We start from the raw sequence: 13,981 nt of genomic DNA, 5'->3' as shown, positions 1-13,981 counted from the left end.
GACCTCCATTGGGATATTCTGAATTCAGATATTGTGTAGTGGGATAATGGAGTGGAAATGACTTCACTACTTCCATCTCTAGTTTATTATTGAAAAAAATTTTGCTACTAGCAACAACTTCGGGAAATCAAAGCAAAATCAAGTCCTCAAAGTACCTTCCAGGCTCCTCTCCGCGAATATTTAAGACAAACCAGTCCATTTTGTACATTTCATTCAGTACTCACCCCAGGATGCCTTTTGTGGAAAGAAAAGCTACCTCCAAAGGGGTATGAGTAAATAATGCTGATTCCTTTCAAGGAAACTTCATCTGGGACTATCAGATTATTCAAGATACACCAGATAAATTTGCCAACAAAAGTTTCATGTGATTTCTTTCAGATATTCTGTGCATTAATCAATATGGTAGTTAATATCAAAACATATGAAATATTTACTCCAATAGCAGTCAGTCCTCATCTTATTTCACTTATAAAATGTTTAATGATGCAAGTGCTGAGCTAATTAGTACAGTATGCCTTTCTCTTTCTCTGGGAAAATTCAATCATGTCAAACAGGGGCACATGGGTGGCTCATTCCATTAAGCGTCCGACTTCAGCTCAGGTTATGATCTCCTGGTTCCTGGGTTCAAGCCCCGCATTGGACTCTGTGCTGACAGCTCAGAGCCTGGAGCCTGCTTCAGATTCTGTGTCCCCTCCCCCCACCCCATCACTCTCTCTCTCTCTCAAAAATAAATAAACATTAAAAAAGATCATGATGTCAAACAAAAGTAATGAAGTTAATTCTGATTTTTATACATCATTTTATTTTCAAAAGCTGAATACCTGATACTTATATATGCACATGCACACATCTAAGAAATATAAAAAATTCCTCATATTTCTTGCTTTGTAAACAACTTACAATATTAGTTGCATAACATATTGGAGCATTATAGTAAGTGATGGCAAACAACCATCTTGTTTTTATAAATTATTCTAAACATGAATAAATTAATTAAGAGCTGCATTATTTGATTCTTGTCTGCTTTTAGTAATGTATCAAACAAGATATGTTCCATAACTTATTTCTCAGTAATTGTTCTAATATTCCTCAGAATGCCTATTAACAGATTGACTTGAATTTTATTTTATTTTGTTTGAAATGCTTATTTATTTATTTTTGAAGGAGAGATAGAAAGCGTGAGCAGGGGAAGGCCAGAGAGAGAGAATCCCAAGCAGTCTCTGCTCTGTCATTGCAGAGTTCAGCATGGGACTTGATCTTACAAACTGTGAGGTCATGACCTGATCTGAAATCAAGAGTTGAACGCTTAACTGAATGAGCCTCCCAGGTGCCCAATGACTTGAATTTTAAGTCAGGCAGAAATTAGCTCTGATTTACCTTATTGGTTTTAAAATAAGGATCAGAGGGACACCTGGCTGGCTCATTCAGAAGAGCAAGTAACTCTTGATCTTGGAGTCATGAGTTTGAGCCCCACATTAGGCATAAAGATTACTAAAAAAAAAAAAAAAAAACTTAAAAAAACAAACAAACAGAAAAAGGATCAGAGTTGCCAGTTAAGTTATATGGCAACTGTTTTTCATAAGTGAAAAGAGACATATCTCCAAGACTTTTAACAAAAGTGTATTTAAAATGTGGGTTAAGAGTGGTCCTTGGGTGGCTCAATTGGTTAAGCGTCCGAATTCAGCTCAGGTCATGATCTCCCTGTCTGTGAGTTCAAGTCCTATATTGGCCTCTGTGCTGACAGCTCAGATCCTGGAGCCTGCTTCAGATTCGGTGTCTCCCTCTCTTTCTGCCCCTCCTCTGCTTGTGCTCTCTCTCTTTCAAAAATAAATAACATTAAAAAATTTTTTAAAATAATCTTTTGGGGCGCCTGGGTGGCTTAGTCGGTTAAGCGTCCGACTTTCGCTTAGGTCATGATCTCACGGTTCGTGGGTTCGAGCCCCGCGTCGGGCTCTGTGCTGACTGCCGGCTCAGAGCCTGGAGCCTATTTCAGAGTCTGTATCTCCCTCTCTCTCTGACCCTCCCCTGCTCACGCTGTCTCTCTCTCTCTCTCCTAGAAATAAATAAAACATTTAAAAAAAAATAAAATAAAATAAAATAATCTTTTAATGTGGGGTGAGAAAATTATTTTTATTGAAAAATATTGAATTAACTATGGTGTATTAGAATTAATATTTTGGTTTTTCCAATATTTTCTGAATATATCAGATTAAAGTCCCTCTTACATGAGTGACAAGTATAACTTATTATAATTACATAATTCTCAATATTAATAATTATATAATCGGATCATGAATAATTCTTGAAATTATTTGAATATAGTAGTTTTCAGAAATAAAGTGAATAACTCTGGGGTGTCTGGGTGGCTCAGTCATTTAAGAGTCTGACTTTGGCTCAGGCCATGATCTCACCATTCCTGACTTTGAGCCCCATATCAGTGCAGAGCCTGCTTAGGATTCTTTCTCTCTCCCACCCTGTCTCTCCCCCACTTGCACGTACTCTTTTTCTCAAAATAAATAAATAAACTTAAAAAAAAGAAAGTGAATGGTTCTCCTAATTAGGCAACAAATTATTTTTCATGTTTCCAATCATTTATTTTCATTAAAATTGAAGGAAGAACTTGTAATGAAATGAACAATCTAGACAATAATAATTATTGGCTGCTAAACCATTAGATGCAAAGCTGATGGGGACCTTGATCATGAGTGGATATAGCTAATAACATTGAACCCACTGATGCAGCCTATTACAAAAGACAGACATTCAGATTTTAGTTAATTCCTGTGAAATAAAAAGTACACGTATACCAGCTATGAAGGACTCTTGCCAAAGTATCAAATCTTAATCTAATCAAGCCTCGAGATCAAAATATCAATTTTGAGGAAATAATAGAGGCCAAAGAGATGAATCAGCAAAATCCAGAACATAGGAAACAAATCTATAGGACAAATGACCCAATTTTTAAACAAATCAATTACAAGAAAAAAGAAAAACAAGGAGAAAGAATCTATTGGTTAAAAAAATAGACTTAAAAGAAATAGCCAAATGCAATTTGTGGACTTTGTTAGAATTTTGAGTTGAAAAACCAACACTGAAATCCAAACCAAACCAAAACAAAAGCATATATAAAATAATCCAGGGAAATTTGGACAATGACTGGATAGAGGATGATTTACATTTTTTAGGTGTACTGGTTTGTTTTAAAAGTGTCCGTATTTTTAAAGAGATATTTATAGAGGTGTTCACAGATAATATTTGGGATTTGCTTCAAAATAATCCAGTAGTCTGCGTTGGTGGTATAGAGGTGAGCATAGCTGCCTTCCAAAATAATCCAGTAGTGTGAAGGGGTGGGAGTGGAGGATAGATAGTAGGAAAGGATAGAAATGAAGAAAGACTGGCCATGGATTGATAATATTGTCAAAGCTGGATGGTGGTCACATGGAGATTCATTTTATTATTTTTATACATTTGTACAGACTTGAACTTTTCAATAATAAAAATTAAAGATAAAAACAAATGTAAAAAAATAAACTCATTGAAGGAGTACCTAATCTAGCTGTCAGCTGATAGATCACTAAAACTAATTTTTGATGATTTATCACTGTGATTTTTGGCATACACCTTGAAAGGATAGAATGACTGACATTGGTATTACAAAACTCTCCATTACCATCTACCTGTTTATGTGAACGATGCTTAAATGTATAGAAACAAAAGCAAACAATAAGAGTTTATGTTGAAATCTTTCATGTTAGCAAGTTGTAATATTTATTAATGAATTCATGAGCAAACAGGAAATAAAATGAAAAGGCCCGTCCATTCTCTTAAGAGATCTGTGTTTTCAACAATTTTTTTCTTTTTTTTAACAATTTTTTTTTGTTTTAATAATTGTTCATATTATTTATCAAGGTTTGTAATGTTTATGCTGTTTTGATCAATTGTTTAGTAATACCAACTATAACAACCCAATCCAGAAAAAATTTTTAGTATTTGGAGACTTTGGGATTAGGGGGGAAGATTTGTTTATTTATTTGTTATTTTTAAAGATTTTATTTTTAAGTTGTTACAGCAAATACTTGACACACCGGAAGAGACAGCAACACACTCAGAATCAGAAACAACTGTTCATTCTGCATCGGTCCGGCCCAGCGGAGTCCTCCCCAAAGGCTGAGCCCCCAGCCCTGGCGCCAGCCTACTTTTATGTGTGGCCAGCTTCCAGGTACTTGGAAACTTCTATGGGCTGCCCAGGGGGGCAGGATTGGAGGGGCTCAAGGAAAAAAGGGAGGCACTTATCTGTTGTGCTACTCTACTCAGGCAGTAGGCTGATCAAGAGGCAAGCAAGATTTTAGAAGCCAAAACATTGCAAAAGGAGTATCCGGCTTGGACATCTGGCTGGCTCTTTTTTATCTGCTTTTATCAGCTTTCCTTCTCATTCCCACCTCTTGATTCTGAAGCTGCTGTAGCAGCCTTAGAGAAAATCAGTTTGTGAGAGCCAGGGAACCCTTTGCTGTAATGGGAGGAGGAGCAAAGACTGTTTTGGCCTTTTCCTGCTGGACAGGGATGTCGAAGGGAAAAATGTTCTTCACCATCCAAAGTAGAGTAGCAACAGCTAGGTGGGCCAACTGAAGCATGATCTGGAGTTTTATAGCTTCTAGGTGAGAGGAGACAAATCTGGTTAGCGTATTAAGAGTACAAGGACCAAACAAGAGGGCTATGAAAAACATTAGGAGAGCACCAGCTAAAGGGAGGAGCTAAGATGCCCAATTTTATATGTTGTTGCAAGAGTTCCATGAAGTCTGCTACTTTCTGCCTCCGTTTGTTGCTTTGTTCCCTAACCCAGTGGTGTAAAGTGGTTACGGTAGAGCCAACAGCCCACATCAGTTGCCTTAGGGTTAGATTGCCTGTGTTATTTAGATCCCCCCTGCCTTGTGCCCTTGATAATGGGGGGAGGGCACCCATAAAGGATTTTATAAGGGGAGAACCCCATCTGCTTTTTAAACTTCCCATTTGTAGCTGCAGTCTGCCTTCCTGAAGGTCCCTTATCTCTCCCTGCCTAATTAGTAATCCTTTTCTTACTTATTCTTCCCCCTGGATGCCTGTAACAGCCATTAAGGAACAGAGATGATAACTGTTCTGGCTTCTTCAAGCTGATAACAGATGGTGTTGGGGTACAGCAGCAAGGATCAGTCGAGTGGCCTATTATATGGTTTTACAGGAAGGCTGGTAGGCATGAGGCGACATAAACATTAGCAGACACAAAGAGAAAAACACAAAGTAAAGGTTATACTGACCAACAAGAAGGCATCTTAAGATAATGTCCCCAGTTCACAAACCAGTCAAACAATCCAGGAGACACCCTGACTTTGTTCATTTATGTCCGAATGTCATCTATCAGTTCTAAGAGTCTATGAGAACTATCAGTTATATTGAAACAATATATGTCAGGGGATCTCTCATAACCCAGGTGATGGAGGAGCAGTAAGTAATCAATGGTGGCTCTACTCTCCAAGAGTTTGGCCTTAACTTTATTTAATCTTTTTTTTTAAAGCATCTAATAATGCTTGTGAGGTGTTACTTATAGTTTTGATGAGTATAAGCAGACAGTTTATTTTATTTCGAGCTGTAAAACTTTTCCAAGAGCTGGAAGTCTCTACTGTGGAAAGAGCCAAGGCAGCCACTTACCATTATTATCATTATTACTTTGTAAATTTTTAGGTAAGCTGAACCCAGGTATTATTTTATAAAGCAGAACTTTTATTACTTTTTGTGCCTTTTTCATTTTTGCCTTTTTGTGCCTTTGCATGAAGACCTCTACCCAATTATAAAAGTATCAACCCATACTAACAGATATTGGAACCCCTTTGGCCTTGGTCTATGAGTGAAATCTAATTGTCTTCCTCGGGCTAGACTCCAGTTTCTTGATTGCCTGGGAGAGTAAGTTTGTGGTTGGTTGTGGTTTGTGGTTTGTTTTTGTTTTTTTGAGAACTCTAAGAGAATAAATGTTATTGTTTTAATTCACTTAGTTTGGGGTAACTTCTTACAGCCACATTAGGAAGCTAGTGAAATAGTGATATAGAAAAGCCCAAAGAGGGGCGCCTGGGTGGCTCAGTTGGCTAGGCGTCCGACTTGGGCTCAGGTCATGATCTGGCAGTTTGTGGGTTCAAGACCCGCGTCCAGGTCTGTGCTGACAGCTCAGAGCCTGGAGCCTGTTTCAGATTCTGTCTCCCTCTCTCCCTACCCCTCCCCTGCTCATGTTCAGTCTCTGTCTCAAAAAAAAAAAAAAAAAAAAAAAAATTTAAAAAACATTAAAAAAAAAAAAGCCCAAAGAAGCTACAAATCTCTAAAGTAAATGAGATTAGTAAATTCTCTTTTTGTCTTAAATTTATTTATTTACTTTTTTTTTTCTTTTCTTTTTTTAGTAATCTCTATACCCAATGCAGAGCTCAAACTCATGACCTGGAGATCATGAGTTGCATGCTCTTCAACTGAGCCCGCCAGGTGCCCTGTGGTTGGTTTGGTCCATTTGATAAGTTTTATACCTCCCTAAATGAAAGGCCTGATGCAGTGCTTTAATGATATTCTTGCTCTGTGAGCTAGATAATAGTAATTGCCCCTGCTCTCTTTAACCATTTTAAGGACTGGAGACAGTGTCCATGAGTCAGACCCAAGTTCATTTCCTCAGGAGAATAGGTGAGATTGAGTCTCCTTTAATAATTGATATAGCAGGCAAGCTATTTTTCTGAATCCCGTATCTATAGTCTACAATATCCAGTAATTTTTAAAAACGCAACAATTGTTGATCTGTCCTGGAGCTAGTAATGCTGCAGTCTGTAATTTAGTTATAATTTCCCTTCCTAGCAAGGGATTAAGTCTCTCTGGCATTGTCAGGAAAGAATGAAAAAAAATTAGGTTTCCCCGTATACATCCCAGGGGCTGAGAAAAATTTAGTCAGAAGTTTTCTGGAGACGCCTCTAATTCTTTTTTTTTTTTAATATTTTTAGTTATTTCTAGGAGACAGAGAGACAGCGTGAGCAGGGGAGGGTCAGAGAGAGAGAGAGACACAGACTCTGAAATAGGCTCCAGGCTCTGAGCTGGCTGTCAGCACAGAGCCCGAGGTGGGGCTCGAACCCACGAACCGCGAGATCATGACCTAAGCGAAAGTCGGACGCTTAACCAACTAAGCCACCCAGGCGCCCCAGGAGATGCCTCTAATTCTTATGCTGAGTTTGGATAGTTGGCCAGGAGTAAAAAGGAGGACAAAAAGGTGGCTCCCAGGTCAGGAAGGAAATCAATTGAGATTTTTGGGTTTTGGGGTTTTTTTGTTTTGTTTTGTTTTGTTTTGTTTTCTATATCCAGAGTTCCTAAGGCTGTGGGTTTCCAATAGTAGTTGGTTCTGGGGAGCCATGGCAAAGAGCCCCAGGCGCCATCAGTCCCTTTCAGGGACACTGATTATCTGAGCCCTGCCAACAGAGGTCCCTGAGGGCATTCAGGCTTCCAGTGATTGTCTCCACAGTGGGCCATGGCTTCCGGGGCTTTGACGTCTATTGTCTCTTCTGAGGCCAGTCTTTTTTCAGTGTCCTGAATGGCCACATAAGTGGCATTTGGTGCCAGGACCTCAGAAAGTCTAGTCTGACTTAGTACTTAAGGCTGTAACTAAGGCCTTACATTTTTTTTAAGTCTCCTTTCCTCCCCCCCCCCCCCCACCCCCTCACCTCAGTTGTAATATACCTGATTGGCAGCTCATAAGAGCTCCTCTAAGGTCCCTTCCAGGCCAACAGCCAATTTTTGCATTTCCTCTGAATACCTAGGGCTGATTGAGAGACAGATTTGTCCTTTAAAATCATCTCAGCCTTAGGGGTATCAGGGGAGATAGCCATGTATTTAATGAGAGCCTCCCTCAACCTCTCCAGGAAGACCATTGGGCTCTCATTCTGTGCTTGTAAAATAGTGGCTAATTTAGCATAGTTAAGGGCTTAATCTTAGATTTAATTTTCTAAAAACACAAGCTAGGAAGTAGCAGTGATACTGTTCCCCAGTGGGATGGTCTTAATCTCAGTTAGGTTCTTGGGGTGGAACTGCCTGAACTCCAGTAGGGAGCTAGAAGTTCCCCATAGGACCCCCAATCCCATGGTAATTAATGAGCTGCTCATCTTCATATCTCTTAGCTGTTGCCTGAACCCCACAGTTTTTTGTCTCATTAAGAGTCTGATTTAACAAAAGCATTTTATCTTTGCAAGTCATCTCAAAAACATATGTAATATTCTGAAAAGCCTCTCTCTATATTTACCTGATCAGAAAATTTACCTAGACGTCCTTTTATCTGTCTTAAACCTTGTAATGTAAAAGGTTTCTCCTGGCATTTTAGCTTCTCACAACGGAAACATGCCTGTTACGTTATGGGGAGAGCCTAGATAAGGTGGGCAGCAGAGAGCAGAACTGCACTTATTATGTAGACTGAGGACACAAGGAGGAAGAGGTGGAACACTTTCTTTCCTCCTTCTCTAGGTCTGCTTTGGATACAGGTAAGGGACCCTTAATTGTTTCCCCTCCTGATTGCTGGACTTCAGCGAGGGTTGCCGTTAAATCAGGATCCACCATATATTGCTTACATATATCTTGATTTTTTAAATCTTAAACCAGTGTACCTTTAAAATCCATTCATTTTAACCTGAGTCCATCCTGACTTTATATAAAATTTCTTTTTTAAAGATTTTCCTTCATGAACCTACTACAGTTCCCCTTTGCATTCAGATTTGTCTCAAGCCATTTGTCTGCAAATAATTAGTCTCATTTAGGACAAAATTACTTTCTTTTACTTGTAACAAAAATGTATCTGTATTTCTTATGTCTTTTTTACATATCTACTTTTTTTTTTACATACAAAGTTATTTTCTTATTTCCATCAGCCTTAATTACATTTAGCAGAATTTTAACTCTTAGAAACCTTAGTCTACAGTGAAATAAGTAGTAACCAATTGTGAACTGTTACATCAGAATTCTTTAGATGGCAAACCTATGAATCAGTTAAGCACAAAGTATGTTTTCCAAGAGATGTAAATATCCTTAGTTTCTCTGCAACAAGTTGAAAACACAAACCTACGTCTAGTAATTAGTGCTTTTTCCTCTTACCTCCTTAGATATCCAATGAATTCAATTCCACTTTATCATGCAAGCAAAACTTTTTAGGTTACCAAAGGCTTTGAAAGCTATCTTAACAATTAGCCATGAAAACTATGAGACAGATAAAGTTAACCATTATTTAAGTCATCCTTTTGCTAACCAGTTGGAACAGAGATAATACGAAATTATTTGACTTTCAGCAAATCTAGGTAGAATACATTTTTTTCTATCTTTTTCTTTCCTTCTTTCTTCTTTCTGTCTGTCATTCTCTCTCTCTCTCTCTTTCCTTCCTTCTTTCTTTCTTTCTTTCTTTCTTTCTTTCTTTCTTTCTTTCTTTCTTTCTTTCTTTCCTTTCTTTCATTCTCTCATGTTGACAAATAGTTCTGTCTCAAATCAACAAACTTAGCTTAAGCATTGAATACATTTTACTTGGGTCCACTTAAGACAATTTGTTTCCCATGGCTAATTTTTACCTGGAACACAGATGAGAAAATCTGAAGTGGGTGGCCTTTACTCCTGACATCTAGGGTGGGAGTAGGAGCTGACAGTGCCTGAGGCATTGAGGAGCCAGTTATGCAAGCCGCAGCTCAGGTGGTGCAGAAACCAGAGGGTGGGGGAAGGGAAGGCAGAAGAGGCAAGGTGCTAGCAGAAGGCAGAGAAAGAGAATTCCCACTTTTAAATCTTGTCAGCTCAGAGGAGCAGATTCCAGGTTTTTATTTTGTTTTGTTTCCACTAGTGGAATTAGGTGGTCCATGTCAGTAAGAGAAGACAAGGAATTTCCCCAAAACAAAGAGAGTTTCACCAGCTGCTTGGGAATATTAATATCCCCGTTCTGAGGTGAACTAACCAGAGACATTTGGCTCTAACAGTTGGTTTTGAGGAATCCCCCCACCCCATCCTGATATCCTAGATGGGCCCCTCCCAATGTACAGTGTTGCAGGACAAACTTGAGGAAGAGGTTTTGTCCTCCTGGCCACTCCCCTTGCAGAGATTTAGACACCTTTTAGCATTGTCAGGTCTGTATAAACCCCTGACTTGGATTAGGTCTCTGCAGACCTGATTCTGCCTTGAGACGTATGGGGTCGTCATGGAACCACAGGGTAGGACCCACTCAGGCTCTGTAGCTGCAACTGTGGAGCCCAGGCACCACATATACATTCAGACAGATTGCAGACTTCCACTCAGGATTTCCCTGTCCTATGTGGTGACTATGTCATTATGACCTGGGAGGTCATCAAGCTCCCCTTCTGCCATTAGGATGGGCCTGAATTCATTCCTGGGTCCTCAGGGACATTTACCCGATTTAATGTCCCATCCTAGTAGAATTTTCTGATTTAACCTTGGAGTCTGTTCAAGTGCAGCAGTGGCCAACTATTGTCTGGCCCTGTGAGGGTCGAGATCCAGTGAAATCACTGGTCGGGCACCTTCCTTTCCATCACAGGGGCCCAAGATGAGTGGCCTCTCCACTGGCTTCTGACAACAGTGGCTCATGGGGCCAGCATGGCTGCCAGCTTCCTGGCCAATGCACCAAAAAATGTTACAGCAGATATTCAGCACACTTTAAGAGACAAGTGACACACACTCAGGGAATCAGAAAAGACTCTTCATTCTGCATCGGTGCTGGCCCAGCGGACTCCTCTCTAGAGGCTGAGCCCCCAGCCCTGGTGCTAGCATACTTTATTCCTGGCCAGCTTCAGGATACTTGGAAACTTTCTATTGGCTGCACAGGGTGGGATTGCAGGGGCTCCAGGAAAAAAAGGGGGGGCACTTATTGGTTGTGCTACACAGGCAGTAGGCTGATCAAGAGGCAAGCAAGATTATGAAAGCAAAAAGCATGCATGGGGATTATCTGGCCTTGGACATCTGACTGGCTCTTTTATATCTGCTTTTGTCAGCTTTCCTTCTCAAAGTAATCTCTAGACCCAATGTGGGACTTGAACTTGAACTCTGAGATCAAGAGTTCCATGCTTTTCCAACTGAACCAGCCAGGCATCCCTGGAAACAAACAAACAAACAATCAAACAAAAAAAAACCTTTAAAAATTATACAAAGATAAAAATCTGAGGGGAAATGTAATGGAAATATAATTTCAAGGATAAAAAGGAATGATATAGAATAACTAATAGTTAAAGAAGAGGTTGTTCAAAAAAAAAAAAAAAAGAGGTTGTTCATGTACTTTAAAAAATAGGTGATGGAGGAGGTGTCTGGCTGTCTCAGTCAGTTAAGCCTCAGACTTTGGCCCAGGTCATGATCTCACAGTTTGTGAGTTCCACCCCCGCATCAGGTTCTCTGCTGTCAGCATAGAGCCAGCTTTGGATCCTCTGTTCCCCTCTCTCTCTGCCTCTCCCCGACTTGCTCTCTCTCAAGAAAGAAATAAAACCTTAAAAAATGGGCAATGGGGTATCAGATTAGAGCATTAAGATTATATGGACGTATTTAATGTTTATTTTTGAGAGAGAGAGAGAGTATGAGTGTGGGGGATAGGAGACGGGCAGAGAGAGAGGGAGACACAGAATTGGAAGGCTGTGAGCCAGGCTCCAGGCTCTGAGCTGTCAACACAGAGCCTGATGGTAGGGTAGGGACAGCTCGAATTCACCAACCTTGAGATCATGACCTTAGCCAAGGTGGGCAGTTTAGCAACTCAGCCACCCAGGTGGCCCTATATGGATATACTTAAAAGAACGACATAACAGTTTTATTTTCAAATGTTATAATATACAAGAGAGCTGGCCTCTATACAGCCAGCAGTTCATCAGTACCAATTAATATACCTGAAATCACATCTTTTGCAATTCTTTATTCTTATGTTCAAAAATGTTAAATATTAACTAAAAACATGTATTTTTCTTTTATGGGTTTTTTTATTGAGTAAAATTCATATAACATAAAATTAACCATTAACCATATTAAAGCATAGAATTCAGTGGCATTTAGTGTATGTATAATATTGTGCACCCATCACCTCTATTTCTAAGACATTTTCATCATCTCTAAAGGAAACTCTGTACCCATTAAACAAGAACTCCCATTCATCCACTCCCTACCCATTTCCTGGCAACCACAAATTGGTTTTTGTCTCTATGGATGTACCTGTTCTGGGTGTTGCATATAAACCAAATTATGCAATATGTGACCTTTTGTGTCTGGCTTCTTTTACTTAACATAATGTTTTTGAGGTGTATCCAAGTTGAAACATGTATCAGTACTTCATTTCCTTTTATGGTTGAATATTTCATTGTCTGTATATAACACATTGTGCCTATTCATCAGCTGCTGGACATTTGCCTTGTTTCGGCCTTTTGGCTATTGTGAATACTCTTGCTATGACATGAATGTACAAGTATTTGTTTGAATTCCAATTTTGGGGGGTCTGTACCTAGGAACAAAATTGCTGATAATTCTGTTTCACTTTCTGAGAAACTGCCAAACTTTTCTAAACTGCACCATTTTACATTTCCAGCAACCATGTACAAGGGTTCCAGTTTCTCTGCTTCTTTGATTACTCTTGTTCTCTTTTTCATTACAAAAAAGTTATGACTAACCTAGTGGGTATAAAGTGTCATTTTGTGGTTTTGATTTGCATTTCCCTAATAACTAGTGATGTTGAGCATCTTTTCATGTGCTTGTTGGGCATGACTACTTAGTGTTTACTAGTTTTTATTTTAAGGGTGTGCAAACAAAAATGTTGTGGTCCACAGCTGTAGACCTAAGCCACTGTATTTCTGAAGATCTTGTCTATGCCTCTCTGTTCTCCTAGCATTGTGCTGTGGCCTCTAAGCTTTGTGACAATTTGTCTGAGGGACATTTCTTCCGTCCAGAGGTATAGGACTAAAAATTTTTTTTAAAAAGCTCCTCTTTTTAAAAGGCTTTGAGAGTCTGTACAGACTGAAACTACAGCTTATAATACCAAATCTTCTTTCTCTGCTACCTGCTAAATTAGCCCTCCTATATTTTGAAGACATTAAATTTGAATGCCAAAGTTAGCTAGCCTCTTGCACATAGTGAGCTTGTTCCATGCTTATTTGTTGGTTTGACATGAAGTCAGAAGGGACCTTTGGCTGTGCAAACTGAGCAGGAGTGCTCTGGGAAAGACAGTTTGTGTCAGGCTGGAGGAGAAGAAATGAGGGTGTGTCTGTATTAAATTGTGCCTCCTGGCTGTGAAGGTATCAGGAAAGTCTTGGGACACCTGTGTCTGCCCTAGGACAGTAGGGAGCTTAAGGACTGGCAGTCTCCCCTGGGTAGTTTGCTAGTTCATTGAAGGCAAGAACAGCATCTTAGCCCTATATCCACATATGTTCCCTAACCCAGAACCTGGAGCATACTAGGTACACACAGGATGTTTACTGGATTGGATAGTGCACTGGTGATACTCTGTCCCTGATACTGTCCAGCCCCCTTGCCTCCTTGATGGTAGTTAGGAAAAAGACATCCTGGTTGCTGCTCTTAATTCTCACTTCATTCTGGTTCATCTCAGACTGACATCCTCCAACAGCTCCCCATTACCCTCATGGAGTCCCAGTTTTAACATAAAATATCACCTATATCCTTAATCAGTATTCCTCCACTTCCTTTTTATTTTAGTTACTTTCAAGCTACCCATGGACATGGACATGTTTGGGACCTTAGAATCCCATACAATCTTTTATGGGAAGAAAAGTTAAAGAGACTTCCAAATTTTTTGTTGATAGACCCTTACCCAAGATATCTGTTAATTTGGGATTATTCATTGCCCATTGCCTCTAAAGAAGGCTCTCCCAGGCTCCCATGCAAAGGATATAACCCTGGTTGAGTGTTTGAGAGCCAGGTAGCAGGGGGGAGGGGGCAGTGGTGAAGCATTGTGATTTTTCCCTGTTTAATAGAC

At 39.7% G+C, this 13,981-nt stretch overlaps 1 pseudogene across 1 annotated transcript in view; it reads left to right on the top strand.

The window, feature by feature from the left end:
* Nucleotides 1-4,074: 4,074 nt before the first annotated feature.
* Nucleotides 4,075-13,981, top strand: part of LOC144225153 (zinc finger protein 19-like) — a 34,392-nt pseudogene continuing 24,485 nt past the window's right edge. The window contains exon 1 of the transcript XR_013333218.1: nucleotides 4,075-4,219. The product of XR_013333218.1 is annotated as a zinc finger protein 19-like (transcript). The remainder of the gene's footprint in view (nucleotides 4,220-13,981) is intronic.

The sequence above is a fragment of the Crocuta crocuta genome, unplaced genomic scaffold (assembly GCF_008692635.1).
Source record: "Crocuta crocuta isolate KB4526 unplaced genomic scaffold, BGI_CrCroc_1.0 scaffold388, whole genome shotgun sequence".
Lineage (NCBI taxonomy): Eukaryota > Metazoa > Chordata > Mammalia > Carnivora > Hyaenidae > Crocuta > Crocuta crocuta.
The sequence above is the reverse complement of the archived record's forward strand: the minus strand, read 5'-3'. Positions and strand labels throughout refer to the sequence as shown.